This window comes from Bidens hawaiensis, unplaced genomic scaffold (genome assembly GCF_021521415.1).
Source record: "Bidens hawaiensis isolate Kalapana, Puna unplaced genomic scaffold, B.hawaiensis_p1.1 tig00018753_1, whole genome shotgun sequence".
In the NCBI taxonomy this organism is placed as follows: Eukaryota; Viridiplantae; Streptophyta; class Magnoliopsida; order Asterales; family Asteraceae; genus Bidens; species Bidens hawaiensis.
In genome coordinates, this window is record NW_027492844.1 from 54,467 (window position 1) to 70,688 (window position 16,222).

Below are 16,222 nucleotides of genomic sequence, written 5' to 3' on the forward strand. Positions count from 1 at the left end.
CTAGAAAACGGGATGTTACAAGTCTTCCCTCCTTAAAGAGGTTTCGTCCCCGAAACCTAATTATTACATAAACAAATCTGGATAAAACTTGCGCATATCTTTTTCAACTTCCCAAGTAGCATATGATCCTTTGCGGTGCTTCCATATCACTTTCACTAAGGGTATAACCTTGTGTCGTAGTTGCTTTTCCTTGCGATAAGCTATCTCTATTGGTTGTTCAATGTAGTTCAAATGTTCATCAACCTCAATGTCCATTAATGGCACGTGCGACGTTTTATCAGCCAGACATTTTCTCAGATGAGAAACATGGAAGGTCAAATGAATTCCTTCTAACTCTTCGGGCAAATCTAGCTTATAAGCCACTTCATCTACTCGATCGAAAATCTTGAACGGCCTAATGTACCTCGAACTCAACTTCCCTCTCTTTCTAAAACGGATGATTCCTTTCCAAGGCGAGAGCTTGAGTATCACATTGTCACCAACGTTAAACTCAATCGGTCGTCGCCGCTTATCAGCATACGACTTCTGTCCGTCTTGCGCAGCTTTCATTCTTGCTTTGATCTGGTTAAACTTTGAAGAAGTTTCTTGAACAACTTCCAAACTTCCCATCTCCTTTTGACCAATTTCTCCCCAACATACGGGGGTTCTACAACGTCTTCCATATAACATCTCGAATGGTGGCATACCAATGCTTGAATGGTAGTTGTTGTTGTAGGAGAACTTTGCTAGATGCAGATGATCATCCCAACTTCCACCAAAGTCTAAAACACAAGCACGTAGCATATCCTCAAGGGTTTGGATCATCCTTTTAGATTGTCCATCTGTTTGAGGATGATACGCCGTACTGATGTTCAATCTTGTTCCCATGGCTTCATGGAACTTCTTCCAGAATCTTGAAGTAAACCGTGTATCTCTATCGTACACGATTGATAACGGTACTCCATTCTTAGATACAACCTCTTTAATGATCAAACTTGCTAACGTTTCTGACGAGATAGCCTCTCGTAGAGGCAGAAAGTGAGCACTCTTGGTCAAACGGTCCACAATCACCCAGATGGTATCATGGTGCTTAGCTGTAAGAGGTAGCTTAGTTATGAAATCCATGGTGATATGTTCCCATTTCCACTCTGGTATCTCTAGCAGTTTCATCTTCCCATAAGGCTTTTGGTGCTCTGCTTTGACTTGCAAGCAAGTTAAGCACTTACTGAAATAATCTACTACATCATTCTTCATACCCGGCCACCAATAATCTCTATTCAAATCTTGGTACATCTTAGTAGCTCTTGGATGAATCGAATATCTCGACTTATGAGCTTCGTCTAAGATTCGACCTCTGAGATCTTCATGGAATGGAATCCACATACGGCCAAACCTAGTCTTAACACCATGCGTGTTTTCCACCAACTCATCTTGCTGACCGAATATTCTTTCTTTCTTCACTAGCCCTTCATCTACCAGCACCTCTGATTGCACTTTGATGATTTCTTCAAATAGGGTTGAGTTCATAATCAACTGGTATGACTTCACTGTTGCAATGACTTCCTCATTCTTACGGCTTAGCGCATCGACGACCACATTAGCTTTACCAGGATAGTACTTAATTTCACAGTCGTAATCCTTTATCAACTCCAACAATCTTCTCTGGCTCATGTTCAATTCTTTCTGCTCGAAGAAGTACTTTAAACTCTTATGATCTGTGTAAATGGTACACTTAGTACCGTACAGATAATGTCTCCATATCTTGAGAGCATGCACTACTGCTGCTAGCTCTAAATCATGCGTCGGATAAGTACTCTCATGGACTTTCAACTGTCTAGACGCGTAAGCTATCACCTTTCCTCGTTGCATTAACACGCAACCTAACCCACGATGCGAAGCATCAGTAGAAACAACCAAATCCTCGTCACAATCGGGTAAAGCAAGGATTGGAGCTTGCGTGAGTCTCTTCTTTAATTCCTGAAAAGCCTCTTATTGAAACTTACCCCAACTGAATACTATCGACTTTCGGGTCATACCGGTCAACGGTGCGACTATCTTGGAGAAACCTTCGATGAATCTCCTATAGTAGCCAGCTAACCCTAGGAAGTTTCGTATATCAGTCGGATTCTGTGGAGTTTTCCAATTAGTTATCGCTTCAACTTAGCTGGTTCCACGGTAATCCCTTCAGGATTAATCACGTGACCTAGAAATTGCACTTCTCGCAACCAGAATGCGCATTTCGAAAACTTAGAATACAACTTCTCTTTCTTCAGAGTCTCCAACACCTCTCAGATGCTCAGCATGATCAGACTCGCTTCTGGAATAAATCAATATATCATTGATGACGACGATAACTGACTTATCCAACATTGGCTGACACACCCTATTCATCATGTCCATAAATGCCGCGGGAGCATTCGTTAGACTGGATGACATTACGAGGAACTCGTAGTGTCCATACCGTGTCCTAAACTCTGTTTTAGGGATGTCTGCCTCCTTCACTTTCAAATGATGATAGCCTGATCTGAGATCTATTCGTGAGAACCAACTTGAGCCTTGCAGTTGGTCAAACAGATCATCAATCCTGGGCAAAGGATATCTATTCTTCACCGTAAGCTTGTTCAACTCACGATAGTCTATGCACATCCTCATACTTCCATCTTTCTTCTTCACAAACAACACTGGCGCACCCCAAGGGGAAACACTTGGTCTTATGAAACCTTTGTCGAGGAGTTCTTGCAGTTGGGACATCAGTTCTTTCATCTCAGATGGTGCTAGACGGTAAGGCGCTTTCGCGACGGGCTGGGATCCTGGTATTAAGTCTATCTAGAATTCTATCTCACGCTCCGGTGGCAACCCTGGAAGATCCTCAGGGAATACTTCTGGGTAGTCACACACGATAGGAACATCTTTCATTTCTTTCGTCTCGGCCGTAGCGTTGACAACATACGGCAGGTAGGCACCGCACCCTCGCCTTAATAACCCTTCGGCTTTTATCATCGAAATGACGTTAAGCCCTAAACTTTCCTTATCACTATAAACCGTCACCGCACTGCCATCCAAGGACTTTAGCTTTATTATCCTACTCTTACATACTATCTGAGCTTCGTATTCAGACAACCAATCCATCCCCAAAACTACATCGAACCCTCCTAAGGTCATAACATACAAAGTAACAGGGAACTCATGTCCCTCTAATTCTATCTTACATTTCTTAACTATTTTCGTTATTTTCACCGAGGTGTCACTAGCGGTTTCTACTATGAAGGTTTCAGACACTCGGCAACATTTCATTTTAGCTAGCTTACTACATGTCGTAGCTACAAAACTTCTATTCGCACCTTAATCAAATAATACTGAAGCAGAAATACCGTTTACTAAGAACGTACCGGTCACAACATCAGGAATCTGTCTAGCTTGTTCCTGGGTCAGCATGTACGCCCTAGTCCTCGGCCTCACTTGATCAGCATCTTTCTTTCCACTACCTCCAGCCTCACCATCGGTGCACTCTCTCGTAAAGTGACCCGTCTTACCGCACTTGTAACATGCGGGTTTCGCAGTACTATCTGGAGCGTAATGCCCCACCTTCCCGCACTTGTAACAAGTGTTCGTACCAAACTTGCACTCACCAGCATGACTCTTCCCACACTTATAACAAACGTCTGAACCTTTACTCCACCTGCAATCGCCACTGTGTGCCTTGCCACAAGTCTTACACGACTTCTTCTCCCATACTCTCTGCCTCTTGTCCCTAGGGTTCCACAACTGAGTACCTGGGCGCTTGACTGGAGCGACCCATTTCTTATCTTTCTTCTCTTTCACCATCACATCCTCTGCCGACAAGTCGTCATAAACCATTTCTGCGAGTCCTACAGTAGAATCAAAAGTACCCAGTCTACCAGCCTTGACCAAGACGCGAACATTATGCGGCAGACCCCTAAGGTAACACTTGATTCGCTTGGCCTCAGTGTTCACCAAATTCGGCACCAACCTTGACATGCGGTTGAATTCAGTGGTGTATTCGCGGTGTGTCATCTTACCCGCCTTCAGACTCAAAAACTTCATTTCAACCCTCTCAACCTCCGCATCAACACAAAATCTCTTCATTACCAACTCCTTTAAATCATCCCACCGCATATCTTTGATCTCCTCCCGGGTCTTCCTATGTTAAACAGTTTCCCACCAATACATCGCTTCATCAAGAAATGATTGGGTGGCAAAACCCACAGCTTTGTCGGGACGGCATTCGCTAATTCGGATAACCTTGTCGATCGTGATTATCCATTGGAGAGTAGCAATTGCGTCTCACAAGCCAGTTAGCTTCGGCGGGTCACAACCTTTAAATGACTTGTAGTTGCACCCACCTCGGCCTCTTTTCCTGTCATCGACCTTTACCAATTTAACCACACTTGATTCCTTCTTCTCCTCCTTATCATCATTCTTACTCTTTTCCCCGACTTCTCAGCAGACTTTCCAGGACTCCAGTTCTTTGCAGCAGCTGCTACCGCCTGAGCAATGGCAGCTTGAACGGCAGGGTCAAGTTGATACCTTTCATTGTTACTTGATTTCCACCGGCTGCACTTCCTTCTCCCTCAACGTTAGTAGCTGCTTCTATTGACGGTTCTCGGACAACGCGTGGCCTACCACGACGTCCCGCACGTCCTCCTCTTCTAGCAACTTTCTTAGCTCCAGCCATTCGTATTCTATAAGGAAACACAAACATCATCACTTAAGGAACCATTTAGTACAAGGATAGTAAGGCTAACAGGTAATAACAGTGGCCAATTGTGATTAGCTGATCACGTTACTCTCCGTGTCTTATACACTTCCCTTTGTAAGTCCACTTGTGCTAGTTCTACTTCTAACAGTTAAACAATCAAAGCGTACATATCATCACATACTCCTATCCCTAGAAATTTAGGCTAACATTCATACATTATTTATTTAGCAATTACGCAAACATTCGTTCATTATTCTACTTTACATGTGAACTTAATCACATACTTTACCTTTACTTAGCTTGCTTGAGTGACACATGGCATTCTCGTACTGGCATCATATTTCTTTTCTTACTTTAATCCTATTCTCTGTTCGAGTCTAAGCATGCAGGATGCTTAAATCTCTCGAAATTTGCTCTGATACCAACTTGTAAGGCCCCGTCACCGGTGCCTCATTTTGGACGTTGGATTTACTCATAAACGCGGTTCTAAATATCAGAGTTAATAAAAACTTTCGCAGAATAATATAAAAGTCGACCATTCATTACAAACATCCATAACTTGTCTGTCAATACATAGCATAAAACATAGTATTTTAAACATAACGACAAATCTCCAAATGCCAGCCTCTTCGGATCCTGCCATGTGTCTTCCTCAAGCCAACTGTCTTAGTCGATCAGCCTGCGTGCATACTAAAAGTCAGCTACGCTGAGTGAGTTCTAGTTAATCATACAACATTCAATACATTCATAACTACGTACTTCCATACGTACTTCATACTTTCATAATTCGTTCATAATATACATACTTACCTTCATACTTTATTCTAAATTCTACTTTACATTATTCTATTCCGCCTCGGATATTATTAGGGCCTGGTCCCTTTTCTGCCTTGAGTATTATTAGGGTTCAGTCCCTTTTTGCCTCGAGATTACAAAGGGCTCGGTCCCTTTTATACCTTGAGTATTATTAGGGTTCAGTCCCTTTTTGCCTCGAGATTACAAAGGGCTCGGTCCCTTTTCTACCTTGAGTATTAATAGGGCTCAGTACCTTTCTGCCTCGAGACTATAAAGGGCTCGGTCTCTTTTCTACCTTGAGTATTATTAGGGCTCAGTCCCTTTTTCTCTGTACCTGGCTATCTCTTACATTCCTTCATAACATACATACGTGTCATTCATACATTATACATAACATTATAACTTGACAGTACGTGCAATATCCGAAGATCGTTCATATACCGACAAGCAATCATTCACTTTATATACGTATCGTTCATATCTTCAAACTATCACCCGACGGTACATGCAATATCCGAAGATCCTTCACGCACCGTCAAGCACTCATCCATACATAATCATATAAAGCATACACTTACCACTTAAGGTAAGTGTATTAACTAATCACATCGAGTATGCACACAACCCCGAAAACATAACAAGGAATGGGGCTAGAAACTCACCTGAACTCGGTTACGTTCACCGTTTATAGTTATTCATTTCTTGAGCTGTGCACGACTAACTGTATAACAATCACACGTATCAATTATCTATCGCTATCCACATCGTATTTCTAGTTTAATTATAACCCACAACGAACGGAGGTCCAGGGGCAGCGCCCCTGGCAGCGGGGTCCTAGGGGCGGCAGCCCCTAGCAGGGTCCAAGGGGCAGAGCCCCTGGCTGGGGTTAAGCTGCCAGGTCAGCTTGGAAAAAATTTATTTTCATTAACTGTCTTAACACATTTTCCATTAGGATTTTGAATCAATAATTAATTAGCTAACTTAAAAGTTCAAGGGCTTCTTTGTAATTAAATAATTCTTTTTCTAAGTCCAGGGACTGTTCTTGTCATTTTGTTAAACTTCCAATTCGTTACATTATTCTTAACGAATCGGGTTGTCATGCGAACTGGTTCCTGTAACGAATTGAATCCCTCTAACGAACTGGACTCTTAGCGAATCAGTCCATAGCGAACCAGTCCAGGTAACGAATCGGTCCATCTAATTCGTTATCTTCTTCTAACGAATTGGCTATACGAATCAAGGGTAATTCGTTACCCTTTTCCCTTAACGAACCGGACACGAACTAGAGATAGTTCGTTATGCTCCCTAGGACGAATCAGTTAGCGAATCACCCTTAATTCGCTAAATTCCCGTTAGCGAACTAGGGTTAAGTCAGGGAATGTTAGAACATTCCCTGACATTACCTACCTCGTATTAACTTTTCCGGCGCCGTCGCCGGAAAACCGCGGATTCGCCGAAAAAACGTGTTTTAACTCGTTTTTCACCGTTTTTCGCCCCGTTCGATCTAGATCTGAGCTAGGGTGTAGAAGCCCGTCACGGATCTAGCCGCTATGATACATCGATTATACAATACGCATCTAAGATACGTTAAATACATAGTTTATTGATAAAAATGGAGAGAATACATTATGGTGGATAAATACATAACTTAGAGAGAATATAACTTAGATCTAGGACCTCACACCTGTCATATGTGTGATCTCCCATAATTATGAATGGGAACATCCTATATATAGGCTGCACACTCCCATTCGTTAACATAAGCCTAATTCGCTATGTTTAGGCTAATCACATAACGAACCAGTTCTCATTCGTTATGCTACCATAACGAATGAGCTTATACCTTAACGAACTAGCCTAACATATAACGAATGGACCTCATTCGTTATACAAACCATAGCGAATGGGCCATTTACAATAAATAAACAATCTAGACTATGTATAACTTATTCGAATGCTACGGACAACCATTTCGTGCACTAACAGACACCCCCTTTTCCGTAGCTATCGAATACTTTAATCTTGAATACTTTAACTGAAAATCACCAGTCACAAACCGTGCACTAACAGACACCCCCTTGACTGATGATTTTCGGGCTTGTGCAAACGGACAATCTTTAAATCATTTCAGCAAACCAACAACCTGTAGCTTTTCATATCAGATCACCCCCTCATTGTGAGCAACTCTTGGAGATCATCCCGATCATCCATTGGCGTATGATATGGTTCAATCTTTCAACAATCAGCAGCAAGTCATCAGCTATCCGTCAACACCGGTAAAAGAAAAACATATCTTTACGTTTAACCTCGTCACACATCTTCATGAACAACTCGATCATTCAACATCTTTCACTTCGGTTTTCCCTCTCTTGATAACGTGTATCCAAATATACTCTTTGAAGCTCTTCCACATCTCGTTCGCAAAGATGCACTAATGTTTGGGCATAAGATTCAGAGTTCCAACCTTCATTAATAAACCTCAAATGATCAAATTCTTCACTCCAATGACAAGACTCGTATATTCTTCAATAAGATCAACTCGTTCGAGAATCGTCCCCCTCAACAGAAGTAATCCGCCATTTACTCGTAGCCAACATAGTCAGGATCAAGTCCCTCAGAAAGAAGTAAACGAACAGACACTCGTATCCCACATACTCAGGTTTCAATCTGTTAACAAATCAATCACCAATCGAAGAACACTTGCAGTCTTGAACTCAGTCAAACGTAGCTTTTTAAGCATGAATTACCACCCGAATTGCAGTAATTTTTCAAGAAACCTTGCAAATGTAGGAAGATACAAGCCAAATAATCTCAAATGAAAGTTTTATCTCCCCCTTTTCTTGACAAATTCCGCAAGGTCTTAAATAATCTTCAATGTTCACAAACAAACACACTCCTCCTTAAATTACACGAGATCTCCCCCTCGGCCAGTCGAAACGTATAAACAGTCAGCCGAAAAATATATTACCAAAATTTGCACGAAGAGTCTCCAATACATTAGGAACATCCCAGAAAAATTTCGATAAAAAAAATTTTTCCCGATTTTCCCACCAAAAATTCACCGAAAATTTTCGAAAAATAAATTTTAACGCCAAAATTTTCAAGAATGAAAACTCGCTTACGAGGAGTATTCAGGAAAAAATTCACTTAAGAAAATTTTTCCCGCCATTTTTTTTAACGAATTGTTTCTCTAATTCGTTACAAATATACACCCCAATTCGTTAACTTAGTTCGTGCTCTTCAATTCGTTAACTTAATCACCATTCGTCAACCAGTTACTCATTCGTTATACACTTAACAAATCAACTCAATTCGTTATAAATTACCAACTCCAATTCGTTATAACAGTTACACGAATGGCCTCCCATTCGTTAAGATTTCACTTCGTTATAACAGTTAACGAATCACCTTAATTCGTTATCAATACCTTAACAAATCACTCGGATTTTCACCACGATTCCGAATATATCAACCATTAAACTTAACAACCATTAATTCAACATCAATTAACTTAACCCATATCATGCTCTTCCATGGTGAAACCTTCAATTCACCATAATTAACCACCAAATTCCACAGAAACATGAGGATTTCAATTCTAAACACAAATCCATCATCCAAATAACTTAACACTCACTAAATCATCATAAACCGAATCAAACCATAACCATGCTCTTCCATGGCATATCCTTCAATTCACCATAACTTAACCTCAAATTACACAGGAAGTTCCCTCTTCCATCCATAAACACGAATTCACACTCAAATCCACCAATAACACACTAATTTACTCCAGATCTGACCAAAACCCGAAGAACACGAAAAATACAAAAAACTCAGATTCATACCTTAATCGAAGTATCGAGAGCAGCTCCTGCTCTGATACCAATTGTAGAAGCCCGTCACGGATCTAGCCGCTATGATATATCAATTATACAATACGAATCTAAGATATGTTAAATACATAGTTTATTGATAAAAATAGAAAGAATACATTATGGTGGATAAATACATAACTTAGAGAGAATATAACTTAGATCTAGGAGCTCACACCTCTCATATGTGTGATCTCCCATAATTATGAATGGGAGCATCCTATATATAGGCTGCACACTCCCATTCGTTAACATAAGCCTAATTCGCTATGTTTAGGCTAATCACATAACGAACCAGTTCTCATTCGTTATGTTACCATAACGAATGAGCTTATACCTTAACGAACTAGCCTAGCATATAACGAATGGACCTCATTCGCTATACAAACCATAGCGAATGGGCCATTTACAATAAATAAACAATCTAGACTATGTATAACTTATTCGAATGCTACGGACAACCATTTCGTGCACTAACATAGGGTGACCCCTAAGCTTAACATAGGTTCGGTTTATACCCGATTCCACCCAGATCTCGTGACTTAAACGGTTTAACGGTGTCGGCTCGTCGTTTCGTGACTATATCTAACGGGTTTAAGCTCATACAACAAAATACTATCATACCTTGGACCGGGATCGGTTTTCCTTGGTGATTTTGGCTAGAGAGAGCAAGATGAGAGAGAGCTAAGTGTGTGTTTTGGTGGTGTATGGAGTTTGTGTGAAATGAATGATTAATGGGTGATTAAAGGTTTATATATTTATGGATCATGGGCTTAAGCCCATGGTCTTTTCCTTTTTCTTCATAACCCAAGTCCATAACCCATATCCATTTACCCAACACTAACCCGACCCATAACAACTCTTATTTTCATTTATTAACCGAACTAGAAACGGGATGTTACACTACCTGCCAAAAATGACTGGCTGCAATAGTTTTAATTGAACCAATGGCTGCCTCTAATGATTTTTTAAGAAACTCAGTCAAATGATCTTTTAAGAAACTCAAATGACTCCTGCAAAAAATGATACAATATTTTAGATATATGAAATCAAACAAATACGTACATTCTGATGAACAATTCTTTATAGCTTTTTCCATTGTTAGCCTCAAAGTGCACTAAAAATAATTACATGGTTAGGTTCATCCTGTATTACATAGACAATCCTTGTAAGACCCCATTACCGGTGCCTCACATTTGGACGTTGGATTTACTCATCAACATAGTTCTTATCATCAGAGTTAAATAAAGAATACGCGGAATATAAAAACTTTCATAAAACATTTCTTAACAATCCATAACTTGTCTTAAAACGAAATCTTGTCTTTCAAAATAAACAAAACATTAAGCATAAATGTTTTAAGTACTCCGATGCCAGCCTCTTATTCAATGCCACGTGTTCCCCTCAAGCGAGCTGCCTCATCCTACTCACCTGCGTGCATACTAAAAGTCAGCTATGCTGAATGAGTTCTAGTTAATCATACAGTACATCCATAACTACATACCTTCATACATACGTTATATTTTCATACTATTGTACAATATACTCACTTACCTGCATACTTTCTTTCTTCATATTCATACATTATGTTTTAAAGAGCATTTCGCCCTATAACCTTCGCATATATTATTAGGGTATGCAACCCTTTAACCTTCGCATATATTAGTAGGGTATGCAACCCTTTATCCTCCGCATATATTAGTAGGGTATGCAACCATTTATCCTTCTCATATATTAGTAGGGTATGCAACCCTTTATCCTTCGCATATATTATTAGGGTATGCAACCCTTTATCCTTACTTTTCCTTTCATTATCATCCCCATTATTACATTCATTCATAACATACATATCATTCATACATTATACATACCATTCGTATTCTTAAATATAACTCGACAGTACGTGCAATATCCGAAGATCGTTCACATACTGACGAGCAATCTTCTATACTCTTCACATAATCACATATGACATACACTTATCACTTAGGATAAGTTTATTAAAAAGTCACATCGAGTATGCACACAGCCCCGAAAACATAACAAGGAAGTGGGGCTAGAAACTCACCTGGATCCTGTTTCTTTCTCCGTTAATAGTTAATTCTTTCTTTAGTTGAGCTATGCTAACTGTATATAAGTTACGCGTATCAATACTCGTCTGATCTAATCTAGTGGTCTAGTATTAACTCACTTTTACTTAGCAATTTTATGGTTTTCCTTTTATTTAACTTTCTTGTATTATATCTCTTAAGTCCATACAATGCATACCATCACGTGTGTACACATATATGTCCACATATTCAGGTCGCCATGTATCTGGGTCTCAATATAAGCGAACTTAGAAGTAAGCGGACCTAGATAACAGTAAGCGAACTTATACGTTAGCGAACATATCAGTAAGCGAACTTATACTTTAGCGAACATAACAGTGAGCGAACTTGAAAGTGGCGAACTTAACGCAAGCGAACTTGTATGGCGAAGTTAATCAGCAACGAACTTATACAGCGAGCTTGCTGTAGCGAACTGTTGCTGCCAGGGTTCGTTTTATCATCCGAAACACACGTTTAGCGATCTTAATTCGCTTATTATAGTTCGGCCTTAGCCCCCAACCGTTCCCTTGACTGTTTATGGTCCAAACTTGACCTGAACGAATCATAAAGTTTTATCTTTTAAGCTAAAATGTTCCAATTAGATCTAGGGTTCATTTTAGACGAGCCGTACATGTTTATAGGTCCATTAAGTTCGTTTTAGCATCAAGTTTACAACTCTACGTTTCGTTTATACCCGATCTATTATCTTTTTAAGGTTCAAGGCTAAACGTTTATAAAAACGTAAGCTTTAAGATAAAAAAACATACCTTGTCAGGTTCGTTTGGTTATGAACTCTAGATCTTGCGTATATCTTGTATATGGAAGATATATTAATAATCACGCTCGTACGATCTCGTTCTTCCATTTCCTCTCTCGGCCGTGATTAACAAAGAGGTGTGTGTGTGTTTTCGAGTGTGTAGAGATTATGGAAGGATGGAAATGAGAGTTAGGGTTTTAGGATGGTTTAAGGGGGTATTTATATCCCTTAAAGCACATGGACCTAAGACCCATTACCCTTTAATCCACCTAAATTAATCCAAGTCCATGTTCCTTTCTTTATTAATACTAATTAAGTATCTACGCCCAATAACTAAGCGCGACTTTCTTTTATTTAATATGAAAATTTTAGGATGTTACAATCCTTCCTGGCTATTTACGAATCTCTTAGCGTCACCTTATAATAAATATATATTATTAAAGGGAAAATGTCAAACAATAATAATAGAATTTAAGTTTAAATAATAATATCAAGAGAGAAATAAACAAACGTTTCACCACCAAACCAAGCAACTAAGAAACACGAAACCATAATCCGTTTAAACAAACGTATTCAAACGTTGAATCTAATTCAATTTTTTTTTCTAGAATGGGAAAAAACCAAAACCACCACTGAACCCTAGAATTAGTTGACCCAACCTCTTTTTAACTCATCGCCCACCCTCAACTGACCCTCCCGTTTTTCCAGCCTTACTTTAGACCCATTTTATGCAATGTTGCTTTTCATTCCAATATAATCCACCATAACTAAATAGAAACTTAAAGACTCACAACTTGATTTCGATACCTTATCTTAAGAAAATATGCATTGTACCTGGTGAAATCTTTGTTACTTCCGCTTAACTACTTGCACCTGTTACCGTGACCTGCAAAATTGGGTTTTACTAATACAAACAAGTATTATGATAATAAAAAATGATATGTTACAAACCTGTTGAAGAAATTATAGGAGATCGAGACATTAGGTAAATTAACACCCATAATGCACAAAAAATATCTTCAATGATGTGAAATTGAATATGCGATGTGAACTTGCAAGTTACATTGTTAGCAAAAAAATTCCTATATACCTTCACATATAAACCAACTCAAGTTGCAGATTCTGTTATCCTGCAAAAAATAAAAAATAAAAACTACCCAAGTGGTATGAAGTGTTGAAACCACGTGATGTTCGAAAAAAATAAAATTTAGAGAAAATTCCAATTTGACTCCCTGAAATATATCGTCGTGACATGGAATAGCCACTGAAAACGAAATTGCGCATTATGGACGTCTGCGAAATTTGGGCGGGACAATCTGTGCCCTTTCGTCATTTATTTCCATTAATGACCGTTGAGAAGGAGGGTGTTTTAGACTTTCTACAAATACAAAATTGGCCGGTCAGTCTGTGCCCTTCTGATTATTATATTTTTCAAAAGCTTGAAAAAACCAGCTTGCCTGGAAAAATGGCAGTCCGACCACCGTGTATTTTCTTCTTCCTCCTTCCTCCGTACGGCTCCCCCCATTTTCCGCCACAACTTCCTCCCCTCATTCCTTCTTTTCCTTACCCCTCTCAACTTCCTTCCTCTATACTCAATACACACACACACACACCTCCATCTTCATCCAAGACCATCCACTTAAAACCGAAGCCACCTCCAAGACCATCCACCGTAGCCACCTCCACCGTCGCACCGGCTCCCACCGTCTCCACCGTCGCTCCCGGCACCTCCATCGGCTCCCATCGTAGCCACCTCCACCGTCGCTCCCGGCACCCGGCTCCGCTACGATGGTTGTAGCCATCACCCTCAAATTCAATCGGGCTCTGTTAGGAGTCCCGATTGACGTGAATCTGCGATTACAGTTCCGTAATAGATCACTTGATGTTAGTTTTTTGGTCACATTTGCTGGCCAAACCAAATTAACTATAACTGAACGTGGCATCTTGGGTCGCGTCTCCGTATGCTACCGTTGTAATTCGGGTGAATAATTATTTAGTATGTTATGTATGTAAAATCCCGAAGTTTATAATTCGGGTGTTTTTGATATATGTATTTTGTGTTCGTGTTATATATATAAAAAATGTTTATCTTCATTGTGTTGGGGTTTTGGTTTGGGTTCGGGTTCGGGTTTAATGTTTGCTAAAAATCGAGCCGTTTTGGTTGTTTCAGGTTTAAAGTTTGCTAAAAACGGTTCGTTTTGGTTGTTTCAGGTTTAAAATTTTGCTAAAAAACGGTTCGTTTTGGTTGTTTCGGGTTAAAATGTCGCTAAAAAACAGGCGTTTTGGTTGTTTCGGGTGAAAAGTTCGCTAAAAAACGGGTCGTTTTGGTTGTTTCGGGTGAAAAGTTCGCTAAAAAAACGGACCGTTTTGGTTGTTTCGGGTGAAAAGTTTGCTAAAAACGGGCCGTTTTGGTTGTTTCGGGTGAAAAGTTTGCTAAAAACGGGCCGTTTTGGTTGTTTTAGGTGAAAAGTTCGCTAGAAAGGGCCGTTTTGGTTGTTTCGGGTGAAAAGTTTGCTAAAAAAAGGTTCGTTTTGGTTGTTTTCGGGTTTAAAGTTTCCTAAAAAACGGTTCGTTTGGTTGTTTTCGGGTTTAAAGTTTACTAAAAAACGGTTCGTTTTGATTGTTTTCGGGTTCGGTTCGGGTGAAAAGTTTAAAAATATGATGATTATGATGATAAAGATATGATGATTATGATGATATATATATGATGATTATGATGATAAAGATATGGAATAATGGAGAGAGGGAGATGATGATGATAAACTATTTAATGAAAAGAAGGAATATATATTTCATAATGTATATTTATAAGGAATATTAGTTTAGTTCAAATGGTTGGTGTTGTTGTTAAACCGTGGGTCGGGGGTTCGAACCCCACTATCTACACGATATTGGATTATTAGTTTTTGAATGAATTATAGGCTCAGGGGTAAAATGGTAATTTCACCATTTTTTGGTCAGTCAACTAACATTCAACATGACGGAAGGGCACAAATTGTTCCGCCCAAATATCACAGACGTCCATAATGCGCAATTTCGTTTTCAGTGGCTATTCCGTGTCACGACGATATATTTCAGGGAGGCAAATTGGAATTTTCTCTACAATTTATATATATTAAAAGAAATCAAATTCAATCAATCCAATAATGTTAGATTCCAAATTGCAATTTCACTATATAGATTAAAATATTCATTATATATGGAAAAATATCTAACTTGTAACAGTTTCATAGGGAGGAAACCAATCACAATTAGTTGATTAAACCATAGATCCTAAATCATTTAAAACCAACAATTCATTTTAGAGCACTAAATCAAACTTGTAGCAATATCCAACTTCTCCATATTATAACTCTAAATTATTTAAAACCCATTTTGGATTAAACACAAATCGATGAAGATATTGATTATCCAACAATAGAATAAATGTATATAGTTTAGATATGATAATACCTTAAATATGAGTAAGATTTCACATCCAATCAAAACACAAAAAGAATGAATAAATATAGCATTAATTGTAGAAACTCTGTGATGATTGAATGGTGGAAGATGACGGAGTGTATCAGATGAAATAGAGAAGGAGTATTTAAGGTTTTTTGTAAATTAATTTTGAAATTGCTCTTCCAATTGAAATGGGTGAAGAGAGTGTATATCGCTTTCAACATTGTAACTTTTTTTTTGTTTTATTATAATATGTAGAAATTCTATGGATGAATGATATTTAGGAAAATAGTCAACTCAACCAATAGAAATGTGTTAATAGTTTAAGTGGGTGTTTGGGATTCCTTATTTCATCAACTTATAACTTATAAACTTTTTGAAAAATTAATAAGGTGTATAAGGTGTTTGGCAAACCATAAGGCCTTATGGGTTTTAACTTATGGGCAAGGCAAAATAAAGGGGTTTTGAAAAGTTAGGAATCTCTAACTTATTAACTTAATGGGTTTGATTTACCTATTACACCCTTCCAACCCTCAAAACCCATTACACTTTTTTTTTAAAA